Genomic DNA, 12,438 nt, shown 5'->3' with positions numbered 1-12,438 from the left:
TTTGCTGATGACACAAGGATGAGTGGAAAAGCAAATTGCGTGGAGGGTGTGGAAAGTCTGCAGAGGGATCTGGATAGGCTGAGCAAATGGGTGAGGTCCTGGCAGATGGAGTATAATGTTAGCAAGTGAGAGGTTATCCACTTTGACAGAAATAATAGTAGGAGGGATTATTATTTAAAAGGCGAAAAGCCGCAGCATGCTACGGTGCAGAGGGACCTGGGGGTCCTTGTGCATGAGTTGCAAAAACCCAGACTGCGTGTGATCAAGAAGGCGAATGGAGTGTTGGCCTTTATAGCGAGGGGGATAGAATAAAAAGTAGGGAGATCTTGCTGCAACTGTACAGGGTACTGGTGAGGTTGCAGCTGGAGTACTGTGTGCAGTTTCGGTCGCCGCACTTGCAGAAGGATATGTTGGCCGAGGAGGAGGAGGAGTTTAGATCAGAGTTGAGGAGGAACTTCTTCACTCAAAGGGTGGTGAATCTCTGGAATTCTCTGCCCTTTGAAGTGAAATGGTGGCGGTTACCTCACTAAATATATTTAAGTCACGGGTAGATAGGTTTTTGATAGACAAGGGAATTAAGGGTTATGGGGAGAAAGGAGGAAAGTGGAACTGATCCACTTCAGATCAGCCATGATCTTATTGAATGGCGGGGCAGGCTCAAAGGGCTAGATGGCCTACTCCTGTTCCTATTTCTTATGTTCTTATTTTACAGCCTTCTGGACTCTACAACAGCTTTGAAAGCCGGGGCAAGAGGGAGAGAGAAGTGCTGAGGGGCCCAGGGTGGCACTAAGATGGGAGGGGGATTCAGTCAAAAGTGGCACCAGGGGCATAGTCACAGGCACTTGGCTGGGATGGTGAGTGGATGGGGTATCAATGGCATGGGAGAAGTGATGCATGGGGGGATATGAAATGGAGGATATGGATAACTTGAGGGTAGAATGGGAAATGGCTTAGCAAAACAACATGAGGCAGGTATAAGAAAGGTGAAACGATTCAGATGGTCACACCTTGACAGATGACACAGAGGATGGAACAGGATATGATGTGACAAAGAATTTCTGTTTCAATTAAGAAACTATTTTCACCACAGATGTTTTGTAGATTGAGAAGGGATTAGAGGGTTGTGATTATAAATTTAGAAGAAGATGGGAGGTGGTTTTGAGAGGAACACAAATGCTTTTTTGGACTGGTGGTGTCAAATGGCCTGTTTTGGTGCCCTTTATCCAATGTAATTATAAATACCAGTGTTAGTCCCACAAACACTTGTGATATTCTAAGCATGTATTGAACTTGCCACAGTTATGTGCTTTTACAATAGGAAATGCATAAAGGTTAAAAGCCATTGGTAGCACTAGACATGATTGCAGACAACGACACTGATCGCAATATTTCAATCTTTCTTCCACTGCTGTAGTAAGCTTCACCAAGCTGCATATTTGTTTCCTAGATCATAAACCCAAAGCATCCTAATGTAAAGCCAAAAGAAGTATTTATATCCTTGCAGTAGCCAAAGCATCACAACAAGAATTAATGTTTTCCAATATAAAATACCAAGCTGGCTGCAAGTCAAAGACCACCTTATGTAAACTGTATACAATAAACATAAATACAATGTATGCTTTTCGATGAAACCACAAAACACAGGTGACAGGATCACGTATAACACCATTGGCACAGCAGGTTCACATTTTGCCAGGAAAAGCTTGTCAGCTGAGGGCAGGCGTTGTATCATTAAGTCATTCATTCAGATACTTTGCCAGAGAATTTCTTCATCTCCATAAAAAGTGTTGCCTTTAACAGCGTTTTTAAGAATAGGTAGAAGATGATAAGAATCAAAAAGGATTCAGTTGGAATGAAGAGTTTGTATACCCAAAGCCTTCGGAAGCATGGTAACTGCCACCCTTTCACACAACTCAACAAAAGATATTACTATAGCACCTGAAACTAGTATCCAGATCCTGATGTGAAATGATTGATCTCAGGCAGGCTGCAACCTGATCAATGCAAAGGGCCTCAACCAAACTGTTAGGGGAATCAGTGAGGACCTCAACATCCATCAACTATCCACTGATCCCTGCATGCTGGTGGATGTTGGATGAGGGAGGATAACACAGCTGCAGAAGTCTCTCAATGAATAGATGGAAATGTAAAAATGGAGGAGAGGTGATGGCGAGAGGAGTGAAGAACGAGCCACCTGTACCATTTATGCACAAATCATAAAAACAGCTGCTAGCTTTGCATTTTTGGGAAACCTTGTGCAGCATTAAAGGTTGTTGCCAATGACAGTACAAAAGTGTGCCCTCTTATTCATGATGTGGGTATGCCGGCGTTGGACTGGCGTAAACACAGTAAAAAGTCTGACAACACCAGGTTTTAGTCCAACCTATTTATTTGATAATATACTCGCAAGCTTTCGAGGGGTTACCCTCTTCGTCAGGTGAACTCTCCATTCACCTGACGAAGAGGGTAACCCCTCGAAAGCTTGCGAGTATATTATCAAATAAATAGGTTGGACTAAAACCTGGTGTTGTCAGACTTTTTACCCTCTTATTCAGTCAGGGTTATACACACACAGGCTTGTTGTGTATGCCATATATTTAACTGTTAATTTCCTGTTCCAGCACCACCTGTCCCACCTAACCAGGACAGGATCACACAAATATCCAACTTCTAATACCTATCACTGTGCCATGTTCAGTGTACCACATAAAATGAATCCAGCAGCCAAAAACCACTGCAGTAAGCTGTGCAGTTACTTGTATAATCTTCTCGAACAGGTATACTGTCTGGTGAGACTCTAGGAGGGACTGTTGCCAAGGTCCTGGATGTCTTTAAGCAGGTACAGGGCATTTTGAAATGGGAGGGTAAACAGACAGATGTCATTGTGTCCACATTGGGACAAATGACATAGGCAGGGAGAGGAAAGAAGTCCTGTGCAGACAATTCAGGAAGTTAGGTCAGGAGCTAAAAAGCAGGATCTCTAAGGTAGTAATCTCAGGGTTACTCCCCGAGCAACATGCTAGTGAGGCTTGGAAGAGGGAGATTGTACAGTTGAACATGTGGCTAAAGAGCTGATGCAGGGGGGAGGGTTTTAGTTATATGGATCACTCGGATGCCTTTTGGGGAAGGTGGGACCTGTACAAGGAGGACGGGTTGCACCTTAACTGAAGGGATTCCAATATCCTGGGCAGGAGGTTTGCTTGTGCTGTTTGGGAGGGTTTAAACTAGTGTGGCAATGGAGGTGGGAATCAGAACAGCAGGCCAGTAAGAGAGACTGGGGGGGGAAAAAAAGTGAGACTGAGATAAACAGTATCGACTAAGAGCAGGCACAGGGAAGCTGCAGGGCTCAGCTGGACTGTCGGTCTGAAGTGCATTTACTTCAATACAAGAGGTATAACAACTAAGACAGACGAATTGAGAGCCTGGATTACTGCATGGAATTATGATGTAATTTCAGCAGAAATTTATTCCGATGGACATGAATAATTTGCCGGGTGTTAGCGATGGAAAGGTGATAGGACTGGAGGGTCTTAATGACATTACTGTTACTAGAGAGGCGGTGCTCGACAGACTGGAGGGGCTGATTGTGGACAAGCCGCCAGGACCGGATGGAATGCATCCGAGGGTTCTGAAAGAAATGGCGGAGGTGATAGTGGATGCCTTGGTGGTTATTTTCCAGATGTCGCTGGATTCCGGGGAAGTGCCGGATGATTGGAAAACGGCTAATGTTACGCCGTTGTTTAAGAAGGGTGCCAGGCAAAAGGCGGGGAATTATAGGCCAGTTAGTTTAACGTCTGTGGTGGGTAAAATGTTAGAATCTGTCATTAAGGAGGAAATTGCGAGGCATCTTGAAGGGAATTGCTTGATAGAGCAGACGCAGCACGGTTTCGTTAAAGGGAAGTCGTGTCTGACAAATTTACTGGAGTTCTATGAGGATGTGTCTAGGGCGGTGGATAGAGGAGAGCCGGTGGATGTGGTCTTTCTAGATTTTCAGAAGGCGTTTGACAAAGTACCTCAAGAGGTTATTGCAGAAGGTCGAGGGACATGGAGTTGGGGGTAGGGTGTTAGCGTGGATAGAGGATTGGTTGTCAAATAGGAGGCAGAGAGTGGGGGTCAACGGGTGCTATTCGGATTGGCGGGTGGTGACTAGTGGAGTGCCCCAGGGGTCGGTGCTGGGGCCTCAGCTTTTTACCATTTATATAGATGATCTGGAGGAGGGAACCGAGTGTAGGGTGTCGAAATTTGCTGATGACACCAAGATTGGGGGAACGGCAAATTGTGCGGAGGGTGTGGAGAGTCTGCAGAAGGATCTAGATAGGCTGGGCGAATGGGCCAGGAAATGGCAAATGGAATTTAATGTTGGCAAGTGTGAGGTGGTCCACTTTGGTAGGAAGGACTATTACTTACGGGGCGAAAAACTGTAGCAGGCGACGGTGCAGAGGGACCTCGGGGTCCTTGTGCATGAGTTGCAAAAACCCAGCTTGCAGGTGCAGCAGGTGGTCAGGAAGGCGAATGGGATGCTGGCCTTCATAGCGAAGGGGATTGAACATAAAAGTAGGGAGGTCTTGCTGCAGCTGTATAGGGCATTGGTGAGGCCGCAGCTGGAGTACTGTGTGCAGTTTTGGGCGCCGCACCTGCGCAAAGATATTTTGGCCTTGGAGGGAGTGCAGAGGAGGTTTACTAGGCTGATACCAGAGTTGAGGGGGTTGAGCTATGAGGAGAGGCTGAATAAACTGGGCTTGTACTCGTTAGAGTTTAGAAGAATGAGGGGAGATCTCATTGAGACATATAAGATGATGAATGGGATGGATAGGATAGAGGTGGAGAGACTCTTCCTGCTCAAAAAAGACAGTAGGACTAGGGGGCACAGCCTCAAGATAAAAGGGGGGCGGTTTAGAACGGAGTTGAGGAGGAACTTCTTCACTCAAAGGGTGGTGAATCTCTGGAATTCTCTGCCCGTTGAAGTGGTGGAGGCTGCCTCGCTAAATATTTTTAAGACACGGGTTGATGGGTTTTTGATAAGAGAGGGGATTAAGGGTTATGGGGAGAAAGGGGAAAGTGGAACTGAGCAGCGACAGATCAGCCATGATCTTATTGAATGGCGGGGCAGGCTCGAAGGGCTAGATGGCCTACTCCTGCTCCTATTTCTTATGTTCTTATAAGACATGGTTAAAAGAGGAACAGAACTGGCAGCTTAACATTGCAGGATATTAGTAGATGGGACAGAAGGGGAAACAAAAGAGGTGGGAGTGTTGTATTGCTGATTAGGGAGCAGATCACAGCTGTGTTAAGGGGGGACACATTGGAGAGATCTTGCAGTGAGGCATTATGCGTAGAGTTCAGGGATAAGAAGGGTGAAATCACAACATTGGGAGTGTGCTCTGATGGAACCTCCCAACAGCCCACAGGAGAAAGAGGAGCATTTGTGCAGTCAGATACTGAAAAGCTGTGAAAAAAGCAGGGTAGTTGTGATGGATGATTTTAACTTCCCCCATATTGACTGGGAATCCCTTACAGCTTGGATGGAGAGCAAGTTGTTAGATGTGTCCCGGAGGGCTTTTTGGTACAGTATACTGACAATCCAACCAGGGAGGGAGCCATACTAGACTTGGCATTGGGGAATGAGCCAGGCCAGCGGCTCATAGTTTCAGTGGGGGAGCATTTTGGGCGTAGCAACCATAATTCCATAAGATTTCGGGTAGTCATGGATAAGGACAAGAGTGGCCCTTGGATGAGGGTACGTAATTGGGTGAGGGCCAATTACATCCAAATTAGACAGGAAGTAGGGAATGTGGATTAGAAGCAGCTATTTGAGGGCAAATCCATATATGGCACGTGGGAGGCTTTTAAAGGCTAGGTGATTGAAGTGCGAGATAGGCATGTCCCTGTAAAAATGAAGGATTGAAGTGGTAGGATTCAGGAACCATGGATGACAAGGGAAATTGTAGCCAAAAGGAAAAAGGAAGCATATAGTAAGTCTAGGCATCTAAAAAACTGACAAAGCCCTTGAGGAGTACAGTGAAAGTAGGAAGGAACTTGGAATTAGGAGGGCTAAAAGGGGCCATGAAATGTCTTTAGCATACAGGGTCAAGGAGAATCCCAAAGCTGTGTGTGTGTGTATTTGGAGCAAGAGAAAGAGTCACCCCACTCAAGGGCAATGGAGGGAAGTTATGCATGGATACACAGGAAGTAGGTAAAATCCTTAATAAGTACTTTGCATTGGTATTCACCGAGGAGAAGGACATGATAGATGTTGAAGTCAGGGATAGGTGTGTGAATATTCTAAAGAACGTCAATACACCAAAGGACGTAAGTGCTGAATATCCTAAATTGCATTAAGGTAGACTACGAAATTCTAGAGGACTGGAGAATAACCAATGTTGTTCCCTTGTTTAAGAAAGGAAGCAGGGAAAATCCTGCAAGCTATAGGCCGATGAGCTTGACATCCATGGTGGTAAACTTTTGGAGAAGATTCTGGGGAACAGGATATATGCACATTTGGAGGAAAATGGACTACTTAGTGACAGGGAAGGTCGGTCATGTCTCAACAACTTGAGTTTTTTGAAGAGGTGACACAGATAATCATAAGGGAAGAACTGTGGATGTAGTCTATATGGACTTTAGTAAGACATTTGACAAGGTTCCATATGGCAGACTGGTACAAAAACGAAAATTACATGGGATTCGGGATGGGCTGACAGGATGGATACAGAACTGGCTTGGTTATGGAAGACAGGTGCAGCGATCGGGTGTTTTTCAGAGTGGAGATCTGTAGCTAGTAGTGTTCTGCAGGGATCATTGCTGGGGCCTATGTTGTTTGTAATAGGAAAATGTGGGTGGTCTGATTAGTAAATCTGCAGATGACACAAAGATTAGTGGAGCTGCTGATAGTGTTGAAGATTGTCAGATAAAAAGAACGCGATAGACAGATTGGCGGCTTGGGCACAGAAATGGCAGATGGAGTTTAATCCGGACAACTGTGAGATGATGCATTTTGGAGCATCAAATTTAGGTATAAATTATACTGTAAATGGCAGAACCCTTAGAAATATTAACATACAGGGAGATCTGGGCATACAGGTCCACAGTTCCCTCAAAGTGGCAACATAGGTGGTGAAGGTGATAAAGAAGGCATATGGCATGCTTGCCTTCATCAGGCTGGATATTGAGTAAAAGAGTTACAGCTACATAAAACCTCGGTTCAGCCACATTTAGAGTATTGCGTGCAGTTCCGGTCACCAGAAGGACGTGGAAGCTTTGGAGAGAGAGTGCAAAGGTGGTTCACCAGTATGTTGCCTGGTCTTGAGGTGTTGGCTATGAGAGGTTGAATAAACTAGAACTGTTTTCACTGGAAAGACAGAGGCTGAGGGGAGGCCTGATTGAGGTCTACAAAACTATGAGAGGCACAGACGGAGTGGATAGTCAGGGGCTTTTTCCAAGGGTGGAAATGTCAATTACAAGGGGACACAGATTCGAACGAGGACTCAAACGAGTTTATGGCTGAACCACAACTAAATGCCAAGTAATCTTTGCCTTAGACTCCTTAGTACCTGTAGATAAAAATATATCAACCTCATTTAAAACTTATATTTCATCCAGCATCAATTATGATTTGGAGAAGAAAATAAACACCCTTTGCATCTAGAGTTTTTCTGGATTTCTCTTCTGAAAGAGCTGGCTCCAATTTTCAGACTACAACTTCTGATCCATAATTCCTGAACTAGTGAAATAGTTTCTGTCTACCTTATCTGTTCCCCTTAATATCTTGAAAATTTCAATCAAATTACTGCTTAACCTTCTAAATTCTACGGAATACAATCAGAGCTTGTGTAATTTTGCCTTACTTGCAATCCAGGAATTAAATTGTGTCACACTGCTAAACCTACAGTAGGTTAACATATCCCTCCTCAAATGCTGTGCCCAGAACTGCTGTGTTCTAGGTGTGGTCTAACCCAGGCTTTGTACAGCTGAAGTAGTATGCAGTTACCCCTTATACTCTAGATCTCCAAATATAATGGGCAGCATTTCAACCACCTTTTTAATTATTTTCTGTACCTGGACATGGAATTTTATCACAAGTGATTACACTTCAAAAGTGTGTCAGCGACTGTAAGGTGCTATGAGACACTGTGACTGTGCAGTGTTATACAAACACAAGTCTCTTTTTCTACATATTGCACATGTTCCAACATACACCCCGTCTATCCATGGTGAGTGATATTCTGTCTTCTCTCCACCTAACCTGGTCTGGAGAAAACACCAGTAGCATCTCCTTGAACACCAGGTGAGTATAAGAAATTTCATAAGGAATAATAATCTCTTCCAGAGACCCAGCAAAGGAGACAAAAATGCATAACAACATTTGTCCCAAGATACCCTTCAGTCTTTTGCATGGTATCAAATTAGTTTTTAAAAAGTTGGGGAAAGCAGCTTTGAGCATTAACATGGAGGAAAATAATATTTTGAAAATAGCCCTTTATCATAGAATAGCTGATGGAAAATCATCCTAAATTCATGGCTACAAAAATTGAATGCTAAGGCAATCAATGCAATATTGTCAAGCTACTCGCTTTGGTTGTGGTTGGTGGTGGGGGTTTGCAAAGGAGGTTGTCAATGAACAACTATTAAAAGCAAGAGCATTTTTGCCTTTTGAGCACAGATGGGTTGGAGTCAATTGCTGCATCAGATACAGGTATAACTGAGGTCATTGAACCAAACCTGGGAATTCAGAGGTCTTTGTGCCTCACTACCTCTCAGGGTTTGTGGCTCAAAGCTATTCAACCAGGTTAATGCTGAGAAACATGTGGAGGGGTTTGATAAAGGAGTAAATATATCCAGGTGGTCAAGGAAAAGCCATTTTTAAATAAAAATCAACCCATAGTTAGATCCAAATCTGTAATACCCCCTCAGTGGAAGGTATGCAGAGGCCATTATTCAAAGCCGTTAAGGACTTTGAAATCAGACGATGCACAATGAAATCTGATACTGAAATAGTGGAGCAAGCATTGAGCAGGCACAATTTCCTGCTTAAATGTATGCAGTGATTACATTTTTTCTACCAATACTCAAGTCAATTGCTCAGCTAATAAGTGGAATACAAAATACAGCTGAGTGTTTCATATTATTGCATAAACTTGCCCAGCTTCCAAACAAAACGGCACATTCACCAAATCAAATCTATACACCAGCATGACTACAGCATGCTTTTAGAATTGAAAGTGAGATAATAAAACAATGTCATGAAAACAGAAAGCAACTATCAAGCACCATGTGATAACTTCACTGAAGATCACATTCTAATCAATGCCCACTGTAATCAATCATGCACTCGCTGCGCTCTCTGCCACAGTCTCATAAAGTTTGTTTTTTTTTAAAAAGCACTTGCATCTTCCAGGTTAGAGATTATGGAAAAAAACTAATTTAAAAAACTCTAGATGAGCAGTTTATTCAATGTCTTTATCCCTGCAGAAAATCTTATTTCTAAGTAGCCAGGCAAATAGGAGTACAGTACTATGATGATCAAAAAACACATTTAAAATCACTTAATCAGGAGAATCCCTTGATTCACAAAAGTGATGTTTTGAACACCTGTCAGGTAGGTAGTAGAGATAAAAATATTTGAGGGTGAAAAATATATTTAGATATTGTAATGGGAAAGAAAGATCCAGATGAGTGAATTTCAATGCACGAATTAGAGTACTAGAGGTGACCACAATAAACTATCCAATCTGTATCTCACTGGTTTATGATCTTTGGCACACTATCCTCCTCCAACGCATCGCTCTACCAGTACTTAGCAGGTGGAACTGCTCTAATTTTGGTTCCATCCTTATTTAGTTAATCATCACCAGACAAACACCTGCAATGGCTTCTCTTCCTGCACTCCTACCTCTGATATCCAAGGATTAATCAATGGTCCACTTCTAGATCTCATCTGCAAGCTACCCCTCGGTGATATCATCCGAAAACATATTGGGTTCCATATGTATGTGAATGACACTCAGCTCTCTCCCAGTATTGCCTCGCATGACCTCTCCACTGCCTCAAATTTGTCACACCCATTGCCTGACATCCAATATTGAAGTTACTGCAAGATGCTGTTCCAATTACAGGCTATTTTCTCAGCGTTTGCTGCTGATAGGTTCACTTGTCACTAGCATAGAAGAACAATAGCCTGTGATTGCAGGAGCCCTAAACACCAGCAAAAAAGAATATGGAGGAGAGACAGAGAGAGAGAGGGACTGCTGGGGCGGTTGTGGAGGGGAGAATGGGATGAGGGGGAGAGGGGAACATGCACAAGGGTGAGGACACAAGCGAGAGAGAGAGACAGAGAATGAGAATGTGCACTCATCTGGCTCACTTCCAGTCCACTTCTCTCTCACACATTAACACACACACCCAGAGATTCAGCTCAAAATATGAGCTAACCAGCATCCTTCTGTTTACTCATCTTCTCTCTATCTCGATTAAACAACAAAACAATTTTAAAATTCTCGTCCTTGCACTTAAATCCCCACATGGACTTATCCCTCCTGATTGCTGCAGCCTCCTCCATCCCTACAGCCTGGGCAGCATGGCAGCACAGTGGTTAGCACTGCTGCCTCACAGCGCCAAAGACCCGGGTTTGATCCCCAACTTGGGTCACTGTCCGTGTGGAGTCTGCATGAATTTCCTCCAGGGGCTCCGGTTTCCTCCCACAGTCCGAAAACCGTGCTGGTTAGATGCTGGTCATGCTAAATTCTCCCTCAGTGTACCCAAAAACGCATCGGAGTGTAGTAACTGAGGATTTTCACAGTAACTTCATTGCAGTTTTGATGCAAGCCTATTTGTGACACCACTAAATAAATAAATAAATAAACACAAGCTACCTTACAAGTTTTCAAAATCCCTGCACTCTTCCAATACACTAATGTTCCAGCAGGAGTATTCCCTTCTAGTAAGGGAACACTTCAGCATTCAGCCTCCAATCTTCAAGCAAGCATGCTTCAGGCCAGCCTTCAAGACACACAACAATGCAGATTGCCAAGCAGAAACTGATAGCAAAGTTTTGCATGCGTGAGGATGGCCTCAACCAAGATCTTGGGTTCATGTCACACTACATGTAATCCCCACCATACTGCATGGGTTTGCAAAATCCTACTAACTGTCCTGGCTAGAGACAATTTACACCTCTTTAACCTGCAATTATCTCTCTCTTCACTCACACCTGTCCCTGTAAAGACTTGATTACCTGTAAAGACTCACATTCCAACTATTCTTCACATTCCCATCTATAATGGTCTTGCGGTTGTGTCTTTGTCTATATATGCCATATTTGTGCACCTACCTCCATTCACCTGATGGAGTGCTCCAAAAGCTCGTAATTCCAAATAAACCTGCTGGATTTTAAACTAGTGTTGAGAATTAGCATATGGAATTGGTCACATTTCAATGTAAGAATTCAGGGGCTGAACTTCAATGGGAGTCAGGCAACTTGAGTAAATTTCAGTGTTCACCACTATCAGTGCACCAATTTTCCAAAGCTCACTCCACATGATAATGAGCCACAATGATCCAGTCTTAAGTTTAATCCTCAAGTTACCTGAATCACCTTGAGGATAGTGCAACACAGGGCTTCATTGTTGCTAGCTGCAATGGGGAGGGAAGTAATGACTCCTACTAATAATCTAAAGGTAGACTCAGACATTGCTGCAATTGTTTTGGTGCAGCAGCCCACTGACATTCATTGTCTCTATTAATGGATGAAGATGGACCATCGCATGTTTCCCCAGGCACTCAAAGGCATGGCCTCCACTGTAATCAATGATATAATTGCAAATGCAGTGGTTTCTCCACGTTATAGTTACAGCCTGAAGGCACACACAACTAATTTACTGGATCTTTGTCAAAGGAAATGGATTGATATTAAGAAAATGTTACGGCATAATTTGTTTCCTCTGAATACGCAATATGGGAGATGGGGGGGGAGGCACTTTGAATAAAGTTATTGGTATTTATAGAAAAGAACGTGAACCAAAAATTGTTCACTGGCATGTTAATCAGTGAAATAAACCAATCACTGCTTAGAGATGAGCATATTGTACAGCGGTACAACTTCACTTGGAATTTGTACGTTCCATCTGCAGATTATGAGCAGTCATGTCTTCAGTGTTTTTATTAAAGCCAAGCTGCATTTCTTATGAGATTGTGCAGATTGATCACTTAACACTGAACAGGAACAGGCACAGGCACAGGCACACAGCTTTGAGGGTAGAACATGGCTCCCAATTTCCTTTCCTGGTATCCTCCCAAATTACATTGTAATCTCCCTACTCCTTTCTCCTAACAGCAACAGCAAACACTGGAACACTTTAAACTTGCTGTAAACCATTATACTATAAAGTGGAAGCACTGCCCAATGATGCAGATACCTTTATCACTATTTAGTCAGGAAACAAA

The 12,438-nt window shown here is 43.5% G+C and overlaps 1 protein-coding gene across 11 annotated transcripts in view; it reads right to left on the bottom strand.

The window, feature by feature from the left end:
• Positions 1-12,438, bottom strand: part of LOC145354912 (trinucleotide repeat-containing gene 6A protein-like) — a 259,584-nt gene that overhangs the window by 112,479 nt on the left and 134,667 nt on the right. The gene's annotated exons all lie outside the window — the stretch shown is intronic.

The sequence above is a fragment of the Carcharhinus amblyrhynchos genome, chromosome 18 (genome assembly GCF_965287045.1).
Source record: "Carcharhinus amblyrhynchos chromosome 18, sCarAmb.v2.hapA, whole genome shotgun sequence".
NCBI classification, from domain to species: domain Eukaryota; kingdom Metazoa; phylum Chordata; class Chondrichthyes; order Carcharhiniformes; family Carcharhinidae; genus Carcharhinus; species Carcharhinus amblyrhynchos.
Note: the sequence above shows the minus strand (reverse complement) of the source record. Positions and strands in the feature narration are given on the sequence as shown.